This window comes from Chanos chanos, chromosome 3, assembly GCF_902362185.1.
Source record: "Chanos chanos chromosome 3, fChaCha1.1, whole genome shotgun sequence".
Lineage (NCBI taxonomy): Eukaryota > Metazoa > Chordata > Actinopteri > Gonorynchiformes > Chanidae > Chanos > Chanos chanos.
The window spans coordinates 9,416,653-9,443,597 of NC_044497.1; positions in this window are offsets into that span (position 1 = coordinate 9,416,653).

Consider the following 26,945-nt stretch of genomic DNA (forward strand, 5'->3'; position numbering starts at 1 on the left):
GTGAGCCACCCAGTTCGTGTCAGCTTAGATAAGCGACATCAGCAACACACAGTATTTTTGTGAGCATGCTGTAAAATTGACACCCTCTCTGTTTTGTGTTCTGTTACGCAAAGGATTCAGTTCACAACAAGACATTAGGATACAGTGCATAAGTGTGTAAAGGCAGTAGCGTGGGACTGTCAGGCCGCTGTATAAATGAAGATTACTCTGGGCTCATTATGAGAATGCCAGGCCCATTATCATCTGTACTTTGATAAATGCTATGGCATTCTCAAAGCAGATGGGACCTTGTGTTTGGGAGGCGAGGCTGGGAGGGCAGGGCATCTCTCTCGTTGGATCTGTTTGCCTGTACATAAAGTGACTAAATACCTCCAGACACTTCAAATAATGCTCACAAAAAAAAAAAAAAAACTGAACCGATGCTTGAACTTTTCCCCCAAGTTCTACAGTATTCAGCACATCACTGAGGTTTGATCATTAGCTACTGTCTAGTGACAGATGCTTTATGAAACACAATGCCTGGCATGTTTAAAATCATTCAAACAAATATATTTCAAACAAATTAGCATAGACTTGAAAAGCGGAACATAAATAGATTTCCAGACCAGTTAGACCTGACTAGACTCCCTAGTTATTGTTTACTTTCAATCACTGCACAGGGTTTGCACTTCAGCTTTATTGCCTTCAGTGTCAGTATTTAATTATTCAAAGAGTTTTGATGTCATGTTTGAAAACACCTCTTTTACTGACCACTTATCATGGCCTTGCCCAGGAGGTGGAAACTGCCCCTCAGCAGGTAGGCACTATGAAGAAACCGCACTTAAAAAGCAATTTAGGAAATTAGAGAACTCCCAACAGAGTGAAATACATACACACACAAACACACACACACACACACACACACACACACACAGAAACACACAAAAGAGCCTTGGAGCCATCTCCAGGTCACCCTTTCTCTATCCAGGAGTAACCTACAGTGTTGTGGGTCTGGAGGTAAGGAGTAGCCAGCAGTGTTTAAAAGAGCTCCCTTACAGAGTGTCCATTAATGAACTGCTCTCTTTGTTGACTCTAGATTGATGTGTGTGGATCTCCAGAGATAGAGAAAGAGAGAGAGAGAGAGAGAGAGAGAGAGAGAGAGAGATAGAGAGAGAGAGAGAGAGAGAGAGAGAGAGAGAGAGATAGAGAGAGAGAGTGAGAGAGAGAGATAGAGAGATAGAGAGAGAGAGAGAGAGATAGAGAAAGAGAGACAGAGAGAGAGAGAGAGACAAGGCACGCCGGCCGCCACGCCAGCAATGCCTTGATGCACATCTCATCAAGTGGCCCGCGACTCCCAAGGCGAACTCCAACGCCACGCGCGGAGGACCCTGAGCCAGCCGCCCGATGTTTTAATACGACAATGAAAAATTTAAATATTTAAAAATGCAGATGTAATTTTTGATGTTTCTCCCCCTAGAGATTGAGGAAACAAATCACCTGCAGCAATTTGCAAGTGACATGCAGCCTTTATATGGGCAAAACAGAGATGAAAGAACCGCTCCTGCAGAGTGATAAAGCACAGCATGCCTCATAATTACTCCCAAATTCTCATCATATTTTTCAAATTAATACGGAAATAATGACTTTTGATGATTTGCTACAGAAGCTTACGGCAATCCTCTGCATTTTAGAGGACATTCATTTGGAAAATTAAATATTTCTGCGAGTATGTCTCACATGCGCAAGATGTTCGGCAGTTAGGAGAGGTTAATGTTGGAACGAGCATCAGGTCAATGATCATAAACTGCTGACAGCATGACATTAAAACTGATTCAGGACCAGTCGGCTGACATGAATAGCACAGAAAACTCCTCGCCTGATCTCTCAGTGAAACTGATCCTGAATAAGTCATAAGGTGACTCAGATGTAAAGGTATGCTCCAAGGGAATCATGTAGTGACAGCGCACGGTCAAAAGCCATCACTCACTCAATGTCCTTTAAAGAGCCCAAATCCCCAAAGCACTTCCAAACACAGGTGGGACTCTCCATTTTGACCGCTCCGACGGTCTGGTAGGGTCTTATGGGGGGCTGGGGTGGGGGTGGTGGAGGGGGGTGGGATGGAGACGAAGGAGTAGTGGCTATTGTTGATAAATACAAGGCCCCAGAGACGTGTGAGACAGAGTTACGGTCCAGGAGTGCTGCTAACAGGTCAGTATTGCTTTACCGTTTCATACTGAAACAGAGAAGTGCCCCGAAGCATTCGCGTTCTGAATGAGACAAATACAGGCTGACGTGGACAACAGATGAAGCATGCATACAGCATCTGAACTCAAAATACAAACAGTACTAGGCTACTGCAAGACAGGTCCAGCTGTTCCTAAACGCTCAATTAATTAAATTCACCAGTTTTATATGTTCCCTAATTACTTTGTGTTGACTGTAAACATTTTGAAGCTGCAACACATCATCATAAAAAATGCATTTTACCTGGGAAATGCACCACACATTCATACCCTCCCTCCAACACTCATGGGTGTGCTGTTAAAGGTTATTTTTTTTTTTTTTTTTTAGGCGCTACTTCTTTTAAACTGTGTTACTTCGGTTAAACCTGGGTTGGGGACAGTGTCCTATGTTACCAAGCTGTGTGAGGGGAGCGTTGGTGACTACTAGACTCCCAGTCAGGACTCAGTCCTCACTGCTGGGATTGGACTGACTTTGATGGACACATGGCCCACGATGCTTGTCAGTACATTCTTTTGAGGAATCAGGAGGAAAAAAATACCACCAAGAGACACCGGAATTGTGTGCGTGTGTGTGTGTGCTGTGTGTGTGTGTGTGTGTGTGTGTGTGTATGGGCACCCCGCACCAATTTCCCTCCTGTCTTGTGTGTTATTGTGACGTATTTGAGAGTGAGCGATGCATGAGTGTGAGTGCGTGAGTCGAGAGTCTCTTGCTTTCCCCATCAATCCCAGGATTAGCAGTGAGAGCTGGAGCCGGCCGTCAAATCGGCTGACGGTGTCTGGAGAAAGAGAAGCCAACATGTCGAGACAGAAAGATGTCGGGGCAGATTTGGCCTAATTATTCTGCCTTCTCATCAGGGTTTGTAATGAGTAATGTGATGTTTTTCATATTTAGTTGACTCTCATCTTCAGATACATAAAACACTTTTTTTTTTGCAATAAACACTGGAGTTTGAATAAACATACAGAGCGTCACAATTAATAAAAGTATTATTTCAAATTCATGCTTTAAATTCACCAGAGAACTTGACCAAAGAGAAAACTGTGCAGGTGTAAGTGTAAAAATCTGAAATTAGACACTGAGTCCGTCCTCATCAGTTACAGCCATATTTAGAGTAAAAAACTAAAATATTTTACCCATTTACAACTGTCAGCGTGTTACCTAAGAGTAAAAATAAATCTTTGTTGATATAAGTTCATGTAGTGTGCCGAACTCATAGCATATAACTAGAACCTCAAAACTAAACTGTTATAAAATATTTCTATTCCCAGAAAAGAATTATATTTCAGTCAGTAATTTCAGACACAAGGCAGGTCTGGCTGCTCATCCTGCAGACAAAGGCAGTCCCACTCCATGTCAAAATCTATACATTGCCTTGTATCTAGCCTGCTGCCTAAGCTCTTGGACATGGAGAAGTCTTCACCTGAAATGACAGGTGACTGCCCTGCAGCAGCCCAGACCCAACAGGGGGGGGACCAGTTCTGCCAAGGATCTGTCACTCACACACATCCGCAGAAGCAGCTCAATCATGTCATCTTTCTCTTCATGAATTAGTGTGACACATCAAGTTTATGTCAGAAAATGATGTTCAAACAAAATTTAATAAAAAATGGCTGTGAGCTACAAGAACTCTGTAACTCCCATGGACATAAATTACAGTGAAACGTTGCCAGGGTACATGTAAATAATTATGAATAACAATATTTCTGCCTCTTGCACTTATTATTTTCATAATTAACACTGGGCAAAGAGATCTGAGAAGCCTTGCAGCGGCATTTTTCAAAGGATACAAAAAAAGAACGACTTACACTACACAGAGCAAAAAAAAAAAAGAAAAAAAGCTTCCTATTAAAAGCCTTACACCCTCAGTACAATGACATCTACAATATCCAGGGGCAAAAAGATAAAAAACACACTACTTTTCCAAGAATAATGTTGCGTTTATGCTGTAGCCCCACTGAGGTTTTAGCTTTCCACCACTGCTCAGACTTGAAAAACCCAGGAAAAGGCTTTTGATTGAACGAGTTCCCACTAACACGTTCTATGTAGAGAGATAAATGTATCACTTGTTTCATTTTTCTATCCCTGTTTTCCCTGTTGGCACAGACAGAGATTCATTTGTGAGGTGTAAAAGGTTGAGATGACCCGGGCCCTGTAATCTCCTCTTATTTGAATGTAACGGGAGAAAAGCAGTTTGAGCCATATGGCTAACGATTACAACTATAAATCAGACTCCGATATGCCATTATAATTTATGGAGAAATTATGCACTATTTTAATCAAAGAAGGAGCAGTTGTTATGACATTTGAGGACCTCATTTTCCTCAGCCCCTCTCCAATTGGCACATTGAATTTTATTTCACTATAGGGACAATACGTATAGCTCATAGGCTCCTGATTGATTGAAGGGCTACAATTATTGGTGGAGCTTTTTCAGTATGTAAATGAGTAACCTTTAGGAGGCCTGCGTGTGGCAGCAGCGGCAGATGGGCACTAATGGTAATGGGGTGGAGATTGGCTGGAATAAATCTCAAATGATCTGGACCCTGGTTTGCAGCCTCCAGCCAGGCCCCATATGAAAGCCCTCATAGCAGAGAATGCTCTTTGAGAAGGGGCTTATGCCGACACAGACCTGGACCCTATCGGTCATACTGAAATTCCTGGCATCGCGGGTGTGGGGCATTTGTAGATATGTGACTGATGTTCTAACTGTTTTTTTGGAGCGGCGAATTTCTGATTTCCATCTGCAATCAAACTGAGCGTGTGTGATGATTCAGTATAAAACTGACAACTGTTACCACCTCTTCACATGAAACAAAAGGTCTGAAATGTATCTGTTCATATATTTCATTTAATCTATTTAATATGCATTTATACACATATATACATCTATATTACATACATGTTACATACTAGGTTTCTTCATCTGAAGATGATACACTGGCCACTGGGAGAAACAAAGCTGTCCATGACATCAATCGAAATTCTCATAAAGGAAACAAGCCATACAAATAAATTACTCAGACCTCCTCAGTGGCAGGAGAGGAGGATGTCCATTCACTCTCTGGACCTAAATTACCGTGACAGCCAGTAGCGTCTGTGTCTAGTAAGGAGAGTGATTAGTATTATCATTTAAATAGTAATTTGGCAGTTAATTAAAGTGACCTTGGTTGTTCCTCCTGTATCTAAAAAGCAGACAAGAGCAGCTTTCTTGTGCCGTCTGTCAGCGGGTTTGTTACAGGATGAAGTCGCCCCAGTGACAAAAGTATATTAAGCAGCTGCCAAGGTCTACCTGCCGCTTTCTGCTTGGACCAATTTATGATCAGTTAGGAATGAGGGTTTTTTTCCCCCCTCAGTATTATTATTGTGCAATTTCTGATGAGTTTTAATGCTTTTTTGAGAGTGTCATTAAACGGGAGATGTAAAAAGCGGATTGCATGAAATCATTGAAATTGCACATTAATGTTTAATGAAAAGCCTGTGACAACATCTTTAAAACCCAATGGAGTGTATTTAACAATTAGTTGTGTAGCTTCGGATATGGAAATTGTTGGCTGCATTTTTAAAACTTACTCAGAAGCTCACACACATCATGAATTATTTAACAGATTCGCTAATATTACATTGTTTCATGCCTTTCTAATGTTCTCTCTGCATTCTTACTCAAGGAGGATATTACATCTGACAAAGGCAGTCAAAATAACCTTCATGAGACTCAAGGGAAAATTGTACAGTGTTTATGTAAATATGCGGTCAGGACTTTATAACTTTCTGATTACCACAAGATTGAGGAGGAAAAATAAACAATAATGGTATAAATGGTTGAGATCTGTCCAAAGAGATCTAATGTCATTTAGGCTTTTAGGAAAATACGCGGATCCTCTTCATTCAGAATTACCAGCCGAAAATGCTCGACAGACTGACAGAGAGACGGATGGGCTGACAGGCAAGACAGATAGACAGGCAGACAGATAGACAGAAAGATAGATAGATAGATAGATAGATAGATAGATAGATAGATAGATAGATAGATAGATAGATAGATACATACATACATACATACATACATACATACTAACACACATACTTACATGCATGCATACATACATGCATATATACATACATACACACTCACACACACATATATACATATGTACTTACATATACACGCAGACAGTCAATTAATCCCCACAGGGATTTTTCATTTCATTGACTGTATAAGATTTCCAAACACTAAAGCTCTTATACCTTTCAACATCTCATTTGAACATTAATTATCTCTTGAATAGAATTTTACATTAGATTGTTTTTCATGTTTAAGAGAACTTCACTCAGAAACTGAACCATTTAGATTACTAAAAACACCTGAAAGGTAAAGAAACACAGTGTATAAAATTGTGTGGGTTCCCTCAGAGATTTCACTGGTAATTGGTTTGATCATGTCATATAGCTTGTGTGAACAAACCCTAATAGATATGGAAATGAAAAGTAACACCAGCACATGAGGACACTTCAACCAACCACTTCAATGTCTCATTCGACAATTATACCAACAAATAAAAGTTGAACAATTACAAAAACCCCTTTCGAGAATAATTCAGAGAGGCTGAGTTCCCTCTGAGCCGGAGATTTTAATATGCAGGAGATCATCTAACATATCTATGACGAATAGTAGTCTTTGAGCTCCAACAGTTAAGAAAAGGAGTGGGAGGCTGTGACAGCAAGATTCTCACCTCCCCTCTCTCGCCCCTCCCCCTCTGGAATTGCTTTGCTGCCATCCAAGAATCCCAGACAACTCTCTCTTTAAGCACATCAGTGGCGCTATGGCCTCGGATCAGAGCTCCTTTGCGTCCGTGGTCGTCTTTGATCTCTCTTCCTAAACCCGCCGACACGTTTGGCTTCGTCGCGACCCGTCACGACAGGTAGCCATAACGACGCCCACACGTCGAGTGACAGCAGGTAAATTGCGTGTCAGGAGATCTGCATTGCGGGCCCGTGCATATTTAGGATATGCTTTGATACAAAGCCCCCCCCCCCCCCCTCCACCCCCCAACAGAGTGATTCCTCGCTAACTATTTTTGATTAAAATGTCAATAAAACTGCAGGCCCTTTCATTTTAGAGCTCTGGAGCTGTCCATCTGACAAGGCCTGGCCTGGCATGCTGAGCACCGTTTGTCTATGATGAGGAGCATGTCGTGTCATAATAGCTGTCTCTGGAGAGCATTTAGAGTGAAGGCAAATGCTGATTGGGACAATAGGCTGCTGAATCTCATTTGGGTGCTACTGTGACAGGTGACTGCTGCTGTAAACACCCATTTCTCTGGGGAATCAAGCTCTGGGTTTTTCTTTTTTTTCTCTCTTTTTCTCACTCTCTTTTTCTCTCTCTCTCTCTCTCTCTCTGTCCCTCTCTGTCTCTCTCTCTGTGTTTTTTAATCATGCTGACAGCTGCTGGAGAAAGTTTTGTTTTATTTTCAATAGAATAGAGGAATACCCAGAGGCCCTATTTGTAGCTGTCATTACTGTGCATTTGCAAACTTTAATCTTCAGTGCTGATGATGGAGATAACGGCGATTTAATGTCTCAGTGTCTCTCTTAGCGTAGTGCATAACAACCACATGAGACAGAGACGAAACACAATCACACACAATCTCCACCCTGAGATCTTAAAAGTTTCAATCACAAAAACATTTAATTTAATTTTTTTTTTTAACGTTTTTTTTTTCTTTACTTTCTTTAACACGGTCGAACTAATCGGAAACAATTACTGTGAATAAGTCCTCATTTGCTGTTGTCTGTTTTATAGGGATGCAAAATAGCCAGACCAAACGCCAGCTGTATCTGCAGATGCTCAAGTAAAAATATCCTCTCACTCACACGGCTTTCTCTGCTTGTTTGTTTGCTGGTAATTTAGCCCTTCAGCACTGAAAAAAATACAGCTTTGCTTTCACACTAACAAGGCAATTAGCAATCATTACAAATACTTTTTTGCCACTCCTGATCAGATGGGTTTCTGGATACGCAGCCACAGGCAAGTGGAGGTGTTTATTTAGTGATGTGATGGTCAGTCAAGTGTGTGTGTGTGTGTGTGTGTGTGTGTGTGTGTGTGTGAGTGAGTGTGTATGTATGCGCATGTGTGTTTGTGTGTGTGTTTATATGTTTATGAATTTGTGAGTGCAGCAATATCAAACCACAGATCTCAGGAGCATTTGTTCCACTTACATAAGAATAACATGAGTCTATATTACTCTGGAGGTATACAGACATGCATACCTGCAGAAAGGCCAGAGAATCCCGTGTGGGTCTCAGTGTTGGATGACAGCAGGACCCCCGATTGGGACACGTAAGAGCAGTGCGGTAGTGGAGTGTTTCTACCGCAAGTCTGGCCAGTGAGGCAGTGCTGGAAGAAATAGAAGCAGACAGCCGGCATTAGCACCGAAAGAGCTGTAAAGTGTGTTCAGGGCTCCCTCAGGACAGCCTGTCAGCCTCTGATCACTAATAACACAGCCCCTAGCATAGAGCACAGTGCTCAGACACACTGAGAGAGTACGATCCACAGACAGAACAGGGCAGAGCGGTGAGCGTTAGGGGAGCCAATAGCTGTTCTGGTAAAGGTGTACCAGCCATTCAAAATTCTGTCTGCTTAAAGTAACATTTGGGGAATGGAATCAGATGAGGAAAAAAAAGGAAAGTGGAACCGGAAAAGTTATTTAATAATACAATCATGAAAACATGCCACATTCCTCTGGGGAAACCCTCACCAAAAGCAGTCACATAAAAAAACAAACAAACAAACAAATAAACAAACAAAAAAACCACATAAAATAACGCAGCACACAGAAATCTCAAACAGCACATACAGGCTGACCCCATTTGATCCTCCTAAAAGGCCTTGGGCAGAGCACAGAAACTCTGACGGAGCGTGTCTCTGTATGTGCATGGTCATGTCGGCAGAATGCCCTCATTGGCTATGCGGGTTCATCTGGCTTGGGACCGTGTGGCCCTAGCAGCAGTGCGGCCCAGCAGTGTCCCCTGAGCTGGGCTCTCTGCTCTGGGACCCCTGCATTCAGACTACCTGCCTCAGTTCATCTGAGCAACAATCACAGCCATATGCGGAGCTGCAGGAAAACAGATGCTGTTTTTCCATTTGTGAAATCAAGTTGTTGGACCACAGTCAGGTTTACGGGCAGCGTCAGAAAAGAGCAGATATTAAAGTGACAGTGTTGTTTATGCACCACACCTCCATTAGTGTCGACCAGACCCACAGGACATGCAAAAAAGGGTCCTCGCGTGTCTCCAAATCTCACTGTGAAATACAATTTTGACTTAGCGTGGCTGGCCATCTGTTGGTGTAAAACTCTCTATACGTGCCTTTGTGCTTATTTAGGCCAGTTAATGATGACTAATTTGGTAACATCATAAGTGCACATCTTAAAACACTCGTCAGTGACACAGTGGCTGTTGTAGTCATTCTATAGTACACACAATTGTTCTGTATTTATATTGTATAGAGGTAAACAATGGCTGTATTTCAGTTAACAGTTTGCGTTCTGGACCTAATCAGGACTCAGACCCTGAGTACACCCGTGCAGTGTCGGAGGTTCATGCACACCTCTTCTGTGTGCTCAGTGTATTTGGACACGTGGGGGTCGTGTGGAACGGACCCAGTGTGACCCGCGTCTCTCACTGCAGGAGGCCCGGGACCTGCACTGCTACTGTCGCTCCGCTGTCAGTCATCTGCTGACGCTGACACACAATACGGGCCGACGCTGTCAGAGGAAGCTACGCCAAACTGAGCAAGAGACTGCCCCCCCCCCCCCCCCCCCCCAAAAAAACACACACACACACACACACACAAAAACACACCCCGCACCCCCACCTCTGTCCCGCTACATCCTACTCATCCTGCTGAAAGCTACCGTTACAGAACTGACACCTGTCATTCAAATATACACAACTCAACTCAGGACAGACCTCTTCATGTTTCCACGTTTCACAACGAACTCTACTCACTGGGGATAAGAGCATTATATAGCACAGTGTCATACACAAGAAAATATGGAAGTACCCGTCAGAGTCAGTCTTATTAACCTGACTGTTATTCTTACAGACAAAAACAAATTGTGAAAAACCACAGCTAGTTACAATGAAAACAAAACATAAAACCATGTGTAAGAACACAAAACAAAAGTAGCAATGTGGTGAGTTGTAAAAATAAAAGCAAAGGTTAAAACAAGGAAGAAGGTAACTGTGAAACACCACGGTGGAGAGTATCAGTGTGAGGAGACCTAAGCCACCCACTTCCTTCTGGCGACAAATTTCATTTCCAGACCTGATGTATACAGCATACAGTACATAGCTGCAACCCTAATGAGGAACATAAATTTGCGGCCATGTGCGCCTGTGGTCATATTACAACTAATTACTAGTGGTGCGCTTTTTTTTTTTCTCCTTCTAGAAAAATCCTCTACCGCTCTGGATGAGGGTAGGGATGGGGAGGTAAGCGGGGGTGGGGGGGTGGGGGGGTGAAGAGGAAAATATGATGCTTTATTTCCAATCAGCATAAATTACTGGCATCAATCAGAAGAGGCTGAAATTAAAAAAACTTCATCTGACAATGCAATGTGAGAACTGTGTGAACCTATACATGAATCAAAATGATTTAACACAATCACCGAGGCCCTCAAGCCAACATTACCAGTCAAGATCACTCATATACCCCCTCTTCTTTTTAATATCTCCACAGTGTTGCTCTGTAGGAGAGAAGGACGTCTCTTATGCAGTCATACATTCTAAACACATTTGACCATTAGGTGCTTGCCTCAGGTCTGCACAATTTGAAGGCACAATTGCATGTGTGCAGTATGGTATCCATCAGTAGTCTGTGCTCAGATACTGTTTCATTTCTAATTCATTAAGCTGAGGTAATGAAATAGAAACAGATAACGATGGACTGGACATTGCAAACCTATAACGTGAGAGGCCACCGTGCCTTGTTTCCTGCTTTTCCTTTGACGGTGTTGTCCAATGACGCTAGACTTTATCACCGGAAATTTGTAAGATCGGTTAAAACAACGCTCCTCTTGGGATTAAAAAAAACAAAACAAATACATCTTATATTGAGCCAAAAAAAAGAACTTAATGAATACAAACATTTCAGGCAAGGCAGAGTTATTTATAAGAACAAATCCTTTCCCAAGACCTTAAAATACCTAGTGAAAAATTCCAATGTCAAAACAGATTCTTACATACATTGTTTAATACAGCTGAGTAAAGGGAAATCGGAGGCCGTGTGTAAGGCAGATAAGTGAGGCCTTAGCTGGCTGTTACAGAAACACAATTAGCAGGAGAGTCAGTCCTCTTCACTGCTGACAAGAAGGGAGAAAAATGTCACAGCCTACGCTCACATTGCTGTCTCTGTCATGTTGAATAAGAAGACAACGCTATAGAACCCGACAAGCAAAACAAACAGGTGATGTTCCTGGCCAACATTCACCATGATTGTCATGTGTGAGCTTGTTAGACTAATCACTACCTCTGACACCACTGCATAATTTAATCACTCACAAACTAACAGTGTGCATAATGTTTACATGTGACATACTTTCAAAGCAGCAGATGAACTGAAGGACAGTACAGAGCATAAAACAAACATAAGATTTTTTCATGTGTAACCTTTAGCTTCAACAGAGCTGGCAATGCCACTCTATATGAATGGTGCAATCATATTTAAAGTGTAAAAGTGCTAAAATATTTTTTCTCACAGTCTAAATTTTTAACATTAAGGAAAGCACAGAACAGGGTTTTAAGTGCTGTTTCCCTTTAAGGCTCAACTCTCTAAAATTCTAACAAAGCCAGGGTGCCAAATCAGAGTCATGAAAAGCACTTTCATTTTTAATTCACGTTAGGATTTCAATTAACTTAATTGATCTAATTATTGGCTGAAGTGCACATATTTAACATTTGTAAAAATGTTTGAAAGTAGATGATTAAGAGTTGGTAGGGACACCCCAATAAAACATGGCAGTAGGATGTAGAGTACAATGGAATTTGTCCAATTAATCAAATAAGCGAAGCAATTAACTAAGTGAGCACTCAAGAGGAGAAGGAGGTGAAAGGACAAAGGAGCCCTCCATGAGTGGCCTCCTCTTAATACTGGCAACAGTACAACAGAACCATAATGAGCTGATAGAGCACTGCTTGTCTTTCCTAGAGATTTAAACTCACTGCTTGTCTTCACTCTCTGCTTGTCTTACCTAGAAACTTAAACTCACTGCTTGGTTTGACTTGAGCACCCAATTCACTGCTTGCTTTAAACAAAGCGCTTAACACTCTGCCTGGTTTGATTACAGACTTCAACTCGCTGTTTCTTTTGACCAGGCAACTCAGCTCACTTCTTTTCTTAATGAGTCTAAAGCATGGCTGGTCTGGAGCATGCAGGTATTTTGTTTCAATAGACAGTTTCATGATGCTGTCTGGCATAACATTATTAAACTGTTTCAACAATGACAAATAGTATTTGGCTTTCGAAAGACTTGAAGTTACCATATTAGCCACCGTACTTGACAGAGCTGCCCATCTCAGAGAGCTGTATGTTGACTCAGTACTACTCTCTATGAATATCCACTTTATTCTGCCATGAATTTTTCGTCTTTCCATCTGAAGATTTATCAGTTGAATGCTGAATACTACATGTTACTTGGTTAGAGGTCAAAGCTCAAGTCACCACACTAAGAAACTCGAATTCAGTCAAGAAAACACTGCATTGGCTAGAGCCTGGATTTAACAGATGGTGTTTCCATTTTGAACTTTTGCAGTGGAGCAAAAAAAAAAAAAAAAGGAAAAAAAAAACCCTTGGAAAGTCAGCTTGTTTTTCTCACATCACTGACATAAGCTCAGCCTCGGATGAGGGAGATGTGTGAAATAATGTTCTGCCTCAAATCTCTTCGTCATGTTCAATTCAATAGGTGAGGATCATGTTTCAGAGTTATAATATCACAGGCAGAGGGACACATACAAATATAATTGTAACAACAATAAACCTCCCATTGGTACAAACATAGCTTTAATCTTGTGATATTGTGGACAACATTTAATTGTTAGGTACAAACACTATAAAAATTTGAGGTTCTAATGCTTGACATTCTAAGTTTGTACAAAAATGTGGATGACATTTTGTGCGTTCATATGCGCATGTATGGGTTTAAGCGTATCACAGAGTTCCATGACGTCCGCTTGGGTGTCCTGGCTGCCCGGAACCGCCCGGTGATCCATATTAGCGACATCATGTCCCTAATTTTCCCCCAATAACACAATGGACCTGTCTGTGTGTCCCTGTCTACACCACAGTGAACAGAGAGTGCAACCAGAGCAAGATCACAGTTCAGAACCGTTCAGACGGAAAGCAAGGAAACAGGGACGCCGGCCACTCCGTAGTCGTCACCCCCCCCCCCGCTCCCCCCACCCCCAAAATGCAGCAAGCTGCCACAGTTTGACTGACAAACTGACTTTTTGAGGAGCCTGTGCCCATTCCAGTCAGAGTTTATTGAAGGTGATTTTGATCTCCTCCATGAGGCCACAGCAGTAGCCATGCCATCTGTCACCTTGATTGCATGGCGGACTCTCTGGGGGGAGTGCTATGGCTCCTGATCGTTTACAGATTGCGCTGCTTTCGCCTCCATAAGGACCACATGCACAGAGCCAGATGGTGAGCATACACGCTTATTATGAGTCTTTATCTCTGTGCAGGAAGGAGTGGAGCCATTAGGTCTCCCTCAGGATCTCCACTCCTCTCTGCAACCATGCTGTTCTTCCACAAATACAGTCTTCCTCAGCTGTCACTGCCCCGCACACAGGACTAATAAAAAAACAAACAATAATCCACTTAGAGCGTTTAATACAGGAGGTAAACACGCTAACGCATGCGCGTACACATTCATGCACCTCATTCTTATTGAAAATAATGAGAGCTGTTCAGCGGTTTACTAAATAGTGAGGATTCAGGTTGATAGCTGTTACCATAGAAACGTGACATCAAAGGTTGGCATATCAAGCCAGTCATTTATTATGAGAATCTTTTTTTTTTTTTTTTTTTGTCCTCTCAAAAAGTGCCTCTGGTTGTGAATCAAATATATGGGAATAATCTCTCACAAACTATTACTTCAACAGCGATTATGACTGGAGACTACTACAACTCAGAACATGATTTAATTTACAAAACTTCATCATTTCTGACATGACTTTATTTTTAATTATATTACGAAGATGAGAGCGTCCTCTGTCTTGTCCTTCAGTCATCTTTTACAGAAAGCGAGTTTTGAACATGTTTTGTCAGCTGGGTTATAAATCTAGGCCAACGACAAAGGCTATGGGGATAATGAAAAAGTCACAACTGCGGTTGGCATAAAACGTCCTGCCCTGCACTCTTCATTTGAAAACAGACTCACTCTGGTATGAAATAATGGCAGACAGTATGCGCTCCATTCGCAGACATATGCAAAAGATGACCAGGAGGGTGGCAGAATGTGTACTGGGTAAAAAAAACAAGACATGTGTACTGTCAATGCCTATTGTTCATGCTCTCTTAGATCTCAAAGTTCCTTTACAATAACAGTCAGAGAGGCAAATTAGACAATTTCACAGCAGGCAATTTTCATTTAAAGAAAAAAAAAAAGAAAAAAAGATGAAGTCAAGATGCTCGGTGCCACTTCCTAATCGTAAGTGCTTGGTAAAGTAGTCTGCGAGCCAGCCAAAGTCTGCGACTTAGAAAAAGGCATATTGGTACATGTTATAACTTAGGTTATAACATAACTTTAATAGTTACTTCAAATTATGCACTTAACTTCTCCATGAAACAGTAAGATAACGCTATGATATGAAAAACCTGAGAGAACGAGAGGCACAGAGTATATTGAAGGCAGGTGCTTTCACACAGGTGTGGTTCCTGCATTAATTAAGCAGTTCAAATTCCATCATTTAAGGGGTCATGTGTAAAAATGCTGGGCGGGTCAACTCAGTTATTGCTTTGGCAACCACATCCAGAGGAACAGATCTTTGCAAAAGAAGGGTGCTTTTTGGGCCTGTTTGCCAAGAGCTTCAGTGCAATAAAACACAAGCACTGGTCTACTGAACAGTGAAAAGAAAGTCTTGTGACTTACAGGCCACAGTTATTGTATCCCATGTTGAATGGTTTTAGTGGCTCTGTTATAGAGGGACTGTGTTTTCCTGGCAAGCTCTTTCCCTAAGAGGACAAGCTAAAAACCAATGAAAACTCATTGAGTAATCTGGTTTATCCAATGGTGAGGCATGTCTATCTTGATGGGGGTGGTCTTATCGAGAATGACATTGCTTCCATCCACAGGACCGCTGGCTAGTTGAAAACATGGAAACCAAATGCAATGGCCATCTCATTTTCTCCATCCCAACACATCTTGAACACTTACAGAGGATTCTGGAACTACGCCCAAGACAACGCTTTCTACCACTAACAAAACACCAAAAGACGGAATTTCTTGTGGGAGAATAGTGTTGCATCCTTCCAAGAGTTCCACACACTTCTAGAATCTATGCCAAGGTGCACTGAAACTGCTCTGACGGCTCGTGGCAACCCAACACCATATTAAGACACTTGTGTTTTTCTTTTTTAAGTTCATTTTATGCAAAAACCAATGCTCATTCCATAAAATAATCATCAGACGTGTAAATATACTTTATGAATATACTTTATACATAAAAGTGACACAAAACCTATGCTTGCTTCCACTGGCTGATTTTATTTTTCAAGGAGAGTCATGTTTGCCCTGCTGTAGGGAACTGAACTGTGTGGAGCCGTACATATGTGTCTGTCCTTTGCTGTTCCTGATTCCCTGTCCCGGGGCAATGTGGCAATGTGCTGCATTTTTAGGACAACAGCCGGCTATCTGCAAGCATGGGACCACTCATCACGCTCCATCACAATGCACACAGTGACAAGTGAGCCTGTGGTCACAAATGGGCTTATGCTGGACTGAAAATCCATAATATCTCACTCTATTCCAAACTGCCACTTGCACGTAAACTGAGTACAGATATGAGTTAGAGATCCGTGACAAATTGTTAGACCTATAGCATGACTCAGTGTTACTGTCTGTAAAAGAATGTATGCATTTGTCAATTCTGTCAACTAATAGATCCCATCATTCAAATTTATGAGGAGTGGTGTGCTTGAACTGAGAAAAAGAATATGAACTGGATTTCTGTCTTCAGTAACTATTTGTAATAGCAGCTCAACATAGAAGTCACTTCCAGCAAAACCATTAGAAGCTGACCAGTTCTCACCGTCACACAAAAATAACTAATCTCAAAAGAAGGGCAACTGCCCCTTTAGGGTAGCATGTTCACCTGAACTGCGACCAAGTACAAATCTGTGGGTGGCAGTGAAAATTGCCACAAGCATGTAGCATACTGTAGCTACAAATCCAGCACAGACTAAATGTGTCACCCAAACTCAGTAGTTGCATTAACCTTAGTAGGCACAAGTCATGCACAGTATACAGCTACACCATGATCAATAAGAGCACTGGCCACCACTGTGAAGCATGCAATATTTCTTCTTCTTCTTCTTCTTCTCAATCAAAGAACTCGTATTACACTAAAGGACATCCCATTACAGGAAATTTCTGATATCACTATTGAAATAAGAACTCTGGCCACCCTGAAAGCACACCCAACAGGATCAGCGTGATGCTGGACAAGAAGCCAGCATTAAGATATATTCCACGTTTTTAATATTCAAGGGTGCTAGTTTTCTTTGTATGTATTAATCTGTGGTACACTTTGGTAAAGTGCTCACTCTTTAGTTGAGCATGGTCTACTATATATACCAACTAATCCAGTGAGCCAGTGTGATCCGGTGGATTTGGTGACCAAACCTGATAGTAATTGAAGCGGGCCAACATCGGCCACTGAGGACCTCTTACTGTAGGAGAGCATGAGGACAACACAGCCCATAGGACCTGAGTTACTTAGGAGGAGCTTTCCCATATATTTGCTCTGGAATAAGCCCACGGAGCACACACTCTCAGCCTCTCTCACCCCTCTGCATCAATCTGTTCCCAAGCTGTTCCCACATTTTGGTGAATTTCCCAGGCTAATTCTTTGGCACAGACAGAGCAGAGAGGCTGATTATTTCTGTGTGAACCCGGCAAGTCATTCCAAGCCCATGAAATGTGCACGTTGTGAAAATTAGCATCCATTCTTTGTCTGAAACTACAGAAACAAAAACGTTCTATAAGTGCTGCTTTTTAATCTTCTTATTCTGAATACTAGTTTTCACCAATATTCATGTTAAGAAGATTAAAATGAAGCAATGGTTAATGTCTGTAAGCAAATTTAAAAAAAACAAACAAAAAAACACAAAAATCTAGCAGGGAGATGTGTAATATTAAAGAAAAGAAATGATGCAATCATGCCAAAAAATGTCTAAGTTATATCAAGCAGCAAATTTATTCTTAAGTAATGATTTCACAGCTATTGAGATTCACAGCAAAGGAGAAGTCACACAGACCTTTTATAAAGATTTTTAAAAAGTAAGGAATAGAAAGCTCATTAAAGAATATGAATTCTAAATCTATTCTGGCACTCAATTCTCTTTTTTCTTCTTTTTCACATAAATTACAGTTCTGCTGCACTGTGCAAACACTACCAAGCTGTAAGACAGCTGTGTCCCATTAAAATGTGTGATGGTTGCTGATTTCCTACAGCACATGGTCATCAGGCCAAATCTTCAGCCAGTAATTAGGAAGATGAAATGTTTAATTGTGCTTTAATTTTGATAAAATTTATCTGTCATCCATCCTATAATCAGGCATTATGCTCACAAATCAATGTCAGCAGATTTAGGCAGGGAGACATTCACCATCCTGACAGACATGTCTGTATGTCACATCACTGCCCTCAGATGGCTTTGGCTCTCAGTGGCTCAGCTCTGTGTGCTGCTATAGCCCAGCCTCTGTTATATTCCTGACTGAGCTACAATACACACACAGCACAGTGAGGACTCTGTTATAGTCCCCAATTGAGCTACAATACCCACACAGCACAGTGAGGACTCTGTAATATTCCCTGAGTGAGCTACAATACACACACAGCACAGTGAGGACTCTGTTATAGTCCCCAATTGAGCTACAATACCCACACAGCACAGTGAGGACTCTGTAATATTCCCTGAGTGAGCTACAATACACACACAGCACAGTGAGGACTCTGTAATATTCCCTGAGTGAGCTACAACACACACACAGCACAGTGAGGACTCGCAGACAAAATACACATAGGCCTTTTGAGTTCATCTGAAACTCAGATGGAAAATATTTATGTATTTAATTATTTCTATATTTATTTATAAGTACAGAGTTAAAGTCATAAGTATATATCTACACACACACACACAAACACACAAACACAAACACACACACACACACACAGTGTTAGAAGCTATTTTAACATATGTATATGTTAAAAACAGTATGATATTGTCTGACCTACTGGAAAAGACATCAGTCACACAATACAGATAATCATATTATTCTAACAATGAATTCCCCATGCAGGGACACTGATATGCTAAGTTGTATAAGACGACAGCCACAAGTGGCTTGCCCGAAAAGGGACAGTGAACGTCCGTCCTCTGTCCACTGTGCGGTAACGACAGATGGACAAGGGAGGCAGATGAGTGGGAGAAGGTCAAGAGGAGAAAAACAAAGCTTTTCATGCCACATGATAGAGTGTGATATCTCTAAGCAAATGTGCAGCCCTGCCAAGAGCATCCCAGCCAAACGCTGCCAAGCTTGTAGCAGTTATCAATGACAACACGCTTGAGGGGGCACCCGAAAATCAACGGGGAGAAGGAGGAGCCCTTAATGCCATCAACTCCATGCCTGACAAGAAAGGAGTCTAGTTCAGCGTATTTCTAGCATTCATTACCACTGGCTGTTTGAATCTAGGGAAATCAACTAGGAAATGCAGCATCGCTAAGTCAACCAAATAAACACTATGTTTTAGTGTATGCTGATGTGCACTTGAGCAGCCTGACTTTCCCCATCAAACTGTGCACTGTACATTACACAGGCAAATGAGAGAGCACCAAAGATCTGTTCTTTAAACAGAAAGTTGCCTGTTTTACACCATTAAAACCAAAAGCCGCACTCATTCGTTTCATACAAACTGTCTGACAGTAAACTCACCAATTACCTCAGTATTTGTTAGATGATGGGCATCCCAAAGTGGGAGAGTACAATAACAGAACAACTGTCTGTGAACAGGCAGGAAAAGTGAGAGCCAGCCTATTAATGACCTTTGTTGTCCCCCAGGAGGGACAGCATCATCCCTGGAGCATTATGGGAGATTATTGTTGGTTCAATCCAGGCAGTTACTTACCAACATACACCTCTTGAGAGCCATTATTATACTGGGTAATACTGGGAATCAGATTTGGCACAGGGCTCTGGCTATAGGGTTTTTATAATCACAGTGTCCAACTGTTCCCCCAAATACATTCACTCACCCATAATCATCTGTGAGGATTTTCAAACTTTTGAGCAGATCTGCAGTGGTAGGACATTCTGCTTAACATGTGGCACCCATAATAATTAACACAAAATTAACACATATAATTTTATGGCCCTTCTGCCACAGAGCTTTGCCAAAAAAACAGGCCCCTTGTTTGTGCAGCAAACTCTGTAGCGCCTCATTACACCCACCATTCTTCAACGTGTCTTACTATGACAACTGTTAGGAGAGACTTGTATTCAGCAGTTTCATTTTTCTATGATTTTTTTTTTTTTTTTTTTAAGTCTGGGAATTTCAGGAAGACTCAGTGTTAGAAGCTATTTCATTTAATCATTATTTTGAACGATCTAATATAAAACGTGATGCCATTTCTTTAACAATGAATTATTAAAATTTTTAAATAATTTTATATCATATGAAACTAATAGACACCAGTAATAACCTTAATTTAATGCTGTTTATGTATGGAGAGATCATTTAAGGCAATGACTTATTAAATCTCTGGTTTTAAATGAGTGTACACACTGCATTATTTCTGAAGATGAAAATCTGAATCAGGGTTTAACACGAGAGCCAAGATGGCAGCTACAATAAAAATCTTGTTAATTTCAGTTGCGCTCAGTGAACAGTAAACAGAAGGGAGTCTTTTCTGAAGATCACGGAACGCAATGAGAGGAGTAGTTTCAAACATCCGGGGTTAGTGAGCGAACCTTTGTGTTCTCCATCCGGACACTCCGCTGATGACTGGCACTAAAAGGGAGGACATTTCCATGAAAGGGACGGATCACCCTTCCCGTCCTTGATTTCAGTTCTTTGATTAGGGGAGAACATTTGTGATTTGCATTTTAAAACATGATCAAAAACAATTAATCCCCCCCCTTCTGTATGTTTCTTACCACAAATGAATTAGATTACAGGCCTTCATGTGCTCTGGCTTCTTATAGCCTTGTTGCGCTGACAGTATTTGAAGTTTCCTGCAGTAACTTCATTACCCGTATTTTGTCCAGAATTAGTGGAGCGTGCTGAAAATTGCTAATGACAGATGTTTCTCCACTCTGTCACACTCCTTGTATCATTTGATTTGGAAAGCAACATACGGTGTTCTGCTCTATCAGTATGTCACAGACTGTCTGCAAACAGCTGGTCATAACTCAGTTCAGTGAAAACCATTACTTTCCAATGAAGTGCTGGACACATTCCAAATTGTGTTTTGGCATGGCCTCAGCCCCCATAATGCAGTCTGATGTCTGATGTTGCAGGTAGGGAGGAGCAGACCAGAGTCAGAGACTCTAAAGCTAAACAAAGCACTCAGCCAAAGGGAGGGGATTGCACACTAACTATATTGTATCACTGGTATTTTATTATGAACCGTTTAAAAATAAGAGACGAAACATTTCACAAGCTTAAATATAAAATAAATTGAGGACAAAACATGCACATTCTATGCTGATCACCTGTAATCAGCAGTCTGCACAGAACGGTGAATATGTCACTTAAAAAGACATGAGGATTTCATCAAAGGATTCAGAGTTTTCGGATTAGTCATTGGGATGAACTTTTAAAACCGAATGTGAGACAGATCGGAAACGTTACAGACTCAGTGATGGTGATTAGAATATGCACTTAGCGCTATTTCCTTAGAGCTCAAACATATAACTGAAGTTGGAGTTTCTCTGCGAGCACAAGCAGCAACTGCTTGTAACAAGAAAAGTGACAGTACTTACTGTCAACAAATTACATGTCATGACACTCGCAACACAGGACCGTTGCGTAGGCAAGTAGCGCAGATCGCACCTTCCTATCCAAAAATAATAAATCGTGCCTACATCACTGTAATGTCTTTGCAATATGTCAACAAGATGAGCTCTGTGACATTTACAGTCACCAGCCTGTGTCTCAACAGTATGCAATGCAATGCAATGCAAAAGCTGCTATGGTCTCATTTACTTACAGCAGGACTAAAGCTATCAGGCCACATTAGATCTTTCAAAACATAAATCTACAGCAGAGTTTTATAATAGTGTTTTACTGTAGTGTATCGATTTGACAACTGCAAACTCCAACCATATCCATTAATGCCTTACTAACTAATGATATCTTGAAGGTCAAAAATGTCTCAGGGGTGTTGAGGCTTTCATTAGGTTGTATGTTTCAAATTAGTAGAGGGTTTAAATGTTTGTTTTTTCTTCCTTTCTTTTTCTACCCTCAAGTAACTATTTCCCTTGCTCCTTGTTACATGACACTGTAGGTTACAAAGCTGACAAAACAGATATGAATTACATTAATGACTGACTAGCCCTGTAAATGTGTGAATTCAGTTGTATCAATGTGACCCCTTTTCCCCTTTGGTTGTCACGCTGTGATACTACTCTCCTCTCTCAATCATTGTAATGAGGCAAAGTCCACTCGAGGTCCTGACAGCTCTGCTCTGACTTTAAGAGAGGCTTAGATGGTGGTCACTCTCAACTGACATTGTGATTCACAGTAGCCTACGTAGTCAGACCGGTGATCTCTACAACCAGTTTGACAAAAAAAAAAAAAAAAAATGGCTCATGGTTTGGTTGAACGGTGACCTCTGGTACAATCTCTGAACAAAGCATGTTTTGAAAGAATGATTGCTTTGTTCGGAGCGTGTACTGAAAATTGTGTCGTTGTGGTAAGCACTGTTCGCAGGAGCAAATATTTTTTGACAACTAGCATCTAGCATTAGCAGCAGTAGTATTAATTTTGCCCCTGTTGTACACATTTCAGGTAATACAACTGGACAAACAGTTTTTGGCATATCTTACTTCGTTATTTAGCACCTCAGCGTAGTTTTATGTGAAGGGTCCAGTGCTGTCAGTCTTTGTTTATCAATGGTATCGAACTTGAAGAAGAATAAGCCAAATGTTGCGTTAGAAGCCACTCAGTTACCTTCTCGCGTGCTCGTCTTAATTCGACAGTAGTAAATGAAAGTCCTCCCACGACATACCTATCTTTGCATAAATGTCATGATATTCAACAGAGGAGTTATTAGGTTTTGCACTGGCAAAATCTTTTTCAGGAATGAATTGCAACAGTATGTTGTCATCTTTTAAAACGATGTTATACAGTAAAATATTTCCGTACTGGATTTTACTCTAGTCTATATGAAGCACAAAAAATGTTCCACTCTGTTGGACTGTGCATGATTGCAAGTGAACATTTAGTTTGGTCTTATGTCATAGACTTATACTACTGTAGTGGTAGTCATCAGTGCTTTGTGTTTTCATTCATGAATAACGCATTGTAATTGCACTTATGACATTTTAAATATTAATATCTACTTTTGTCTATCCACATGCAGTGTGACACTACAAATTTGACAACATAGTTAATCAGGTTTGATGAGGTTAGTTACCATAAATTAATGCATAACTATATTAAAGAGAAAATAGAGTACTCAGTACAGTGCCATATCAGCTGTATCAACATTAATGATTCTTAAGTGAATTTTAATAGCTATTAGTGAAGAAAAAGGAGTACATCTTACATTGTAGTGAAAACTGGGGGAAGGAGCATGTTTTGGAGAATTTCAGCATGATACCAAAATAGCGATGACCGCAGCGACTCTAACGAATCATTTTTTCTTCTAGCACATGACCTTCACAGTATTTCTAAGCGTCTTCTCCAAGTGTGCAAGCTGAAGACACCACTGAATCAGTGATCAGATTTTCATGCATAACAGGACCATCTCCATCTTGCCAATCAGTGCTACACGCTCCAAAGATTTCCTTATTCCACAATGTTGATTCTCCTCCAAACCCAGCTGATAAGTAACAAAAGTCACATTTATTTTCATAATTGCCCCCACTGTTAAAATGGATAATGTGCTTATTGCGTTCTCAGATTTTTTTTTTCCCTCCATCCCCTCTTTCTGTCTCTCTCTCTCTTTTTTTTCATGAATTGTTGAGCTGGTAAGTTCAATGCAGAGGCACGTATGCACTCTGGAAAGGTAATTTAAAAGCGAGTTGAGCCATGACAAATGGGGACAGCTGGCCTAATTGAATCATTTGAGCTAAGACAGCTCAACTTGGTTATCCTCAGAGCGGCCCACAGTGATATTAGTGTGGGAATCATTAGCCATGAAATCATGTCTGCACTTCCTGACTGCATCCTTTATGACATGACAGCCAGCAAAGCCTGCCTTGCCATTTTAGCACCAATAAGAGGCTTTTATCATAAACAGGCCTGTGGGCTATGGACTGGATCTACGTTATGATAGCTAAGGAGCCTTTTTGGACTCCTTACACTGGGTATCTTTCATCATTTCTTTATCGGACTTGATGCTTGACATTGGAGAAAAAACGTAGTCAGTAACAGGTTTGCCTAAATCTATACATTTCCTTATGCGTTGTAACACGTTACAGCAAATGATGTTGCTGCTGTCTGTAATCTGTAAAGAGGGATTTGGTCATATGTGACAGAGAAGCTGTATGGATCCAGAATGGTCTCTTAGATTCTTTGTCTGGTTTTGAGAAGAAGAAATGCAATCTCAGATTTAGGCATGGTCACACTCCAAGGCTCATAATGAGCTGCAATTACGCTCATTCCTGCAGACCGTTTTCCAGTAATGTAATCAGGTGCGCTTGATAGCCTTCGCCATGGAGAAGAGGATGGGCTCCACAGCAGGACGGCAAAAGACCGCCACATGTTCACAGACCTCTTGCATCTCTGGACCTGTTCTCCCAGCACCCAACCCCCCACCCCACCCCCTCCCGGCGGGCGTGCTGCCATATCGGGTATGCCCACTGCCACCCACCCTTCCCTCCCCACGCAACACATGCCGGAGAGTCTGGAAGTGAAGGTGTTGGAAGGACACGACAAAGAGATGCAGGGTTATGTGAGGATGAATGGACACAGTCCTGAATGTTTTCAGTATTGGTTGTACATTAGCTCATTGGTTGATGATTTAATGGGGCCTCTGTCTGGGATCCAGCAGGCTGCAATGTTAGGGTCCATTTCATTTGCAGGGGTGCGGCGTGACCCCAATGAGACGCCTGCTTTAGCGCCGTGGCATTGACGGATGCCCCGAAGACCCCCAGCCTAGGCGGAGAGGGACCTTCATACCTCGCATGAGCGCGGCTGGAGAAACAGTCTACACAGATACACGCGCGCACACACACACACACACAGACTTAAACCCACACACACACATGCATGCACCCTCAGGCCCTGGCAACATTCAAGGAAGATTTGACATGAGCAATTATTGGGAGTTTTAAGATGACAGGTCTATTCCAGGTCTGAACCCGAATGGAGAGGAGAGGCGAGCTGACAATCGTCCGGAAAGATGGAATTACCATCGTTCCTGACGAAGCAGTGAGGGCTGACTGCTCTCTCTCTCTCTCTCTCTCTCTCTCTCACTCGCACTCCCCAAGGGGTTTTGAGCAGTGCACTCCCCGGATGTTTACACATCATTAATGGGCTTCTCCCCGGTACCCCTTAAGAAATATGGATGTGCGTCTAGAAGAGAAAAAGAGACAGTCCTGGTCAAGCGTGAGAGAGCAGGGAGCTAGTGCTGTAACATTTGATTACTGAAAAGATGATACGCTCCCACGACAGCTAGACATTGGGACACCCGATGACAAAGAGGCATCGCCGTGCCATTTTAGGTTAAGGTCACCTCTCCGAATGTGAGTTATTTTCGAAGGCAATTAGGTTAAACAAGTCCAACTGCTATACTGGATGCTCTTCTGTGAGTTAATACAAGAGTTAATTGTATATGGTTTGATGAAAGGGGAGAAAAAGAAAAAGAACTATTGTCAGCCATTGATGATTGTATCAGCTCAGCTCTGATATTCTCAAAAAGTTAGTAAAATATTCAGTTGTTCTAAAGATATCCCTTCTTGATGGATCTCAAGAGTTCAATCCAACAGCAGAAATCTTGCCTTGTAAAAAAAAAAAATTCTCTCATCAGTTGAGAGAGGGAGACAGAAAGTCTGGTGTGCAGCAGGCACGTCAGACAACAGTGGTAATGAAGCATTGGCAGAAAGTGATAATTATTTTAATTAATGATAATGGTTTTAATGATTCAACATTTTGGCTAATTGATTATGATTGATTGCACATTACCAAACAAGGGAAGTGAATCGGGGAGGTAATCAGGGAGATGACAGCGCAGGTCAACACTGCAGCATGACGGAACATACAGTACACATGCAAATCAGGCCCACGGAGAGACGCCACTGGCACTGCCTGCCTGCCTGCTCTGCTCTGCTCTGCTCTGCCTGTCTGCTCTGCTCTGCTCTGCCTGCCTGCCTGTCTGCTCTGCCTGCCTGTCTGTCTGCTCTGCCTGCCTGTCTGCTCTGCCTGCCTGTCTGTCTGCTCTGCCTGCCTGTCTGTCTGCTCTGCCTGCGTGTCTGCTCTGCCTGCTCTCCCTGCAAGGGTGCTGAGGAACGTCTGACCAGACTGTCTTATTCTAGGTTGATTATAGATGTCTGCTTGTTTAAGTTTGAAATTTTTTATGTTTGTTCTTTTTTTTTATGCATTTATATTTTCCTGGATTATGAAAAGATGATGTTTTGTGATTTCAAAGTTTTATTCATGTCAACAGTATGCATCTGAATCCCGTCCTGTGGTGTTAGTATTTCGATAAGCGTTCAGGCGGGTGCAAAAGTAGTTTATCATACGGTTTAATGTACTATTACCCATTCTATTGTCCGTTTAGTCTTTTTCTTGTTTTTGCCCCTTGTGGTTGTTTAGCTGCTTATCTGTGGGGAGCTCTTCAACAGCCACTAGAGGTATAATCTCCATGTGATAATTGTATTGTGTGCACTTGGTGAAATGGTTGTATTGTAGCAGTAAAAGGGTGGAGAGGTCAGAAAGAGTACTCCAGGAGAGATGCATTTTAAAGATTCATCTCATGGGTGTCTATAACACACTTCACTCATCCAGGGCACTCCATGTTTGTTTGGATGGCCAGAGAGAAGCAGTAGAGTAGCTCCGCCTCTTGTGGTCCTCTGACACAGCTGACCCAGGATGTAATTGTTGCGTTCCTCCTCTCTCTGCGTTTCCCCTGCTGTTCTCTTCTCTGAGAGGGCACTCAACAGAGAGACGACCCCAACAGAACCACCATGCCACAATGGTTTTGCAGCACCCCAAAGCCCCATACATGCAAATGTGCCCCCCAGCCCCCAGCCCCCCCCCCCCCCCCCCCACTC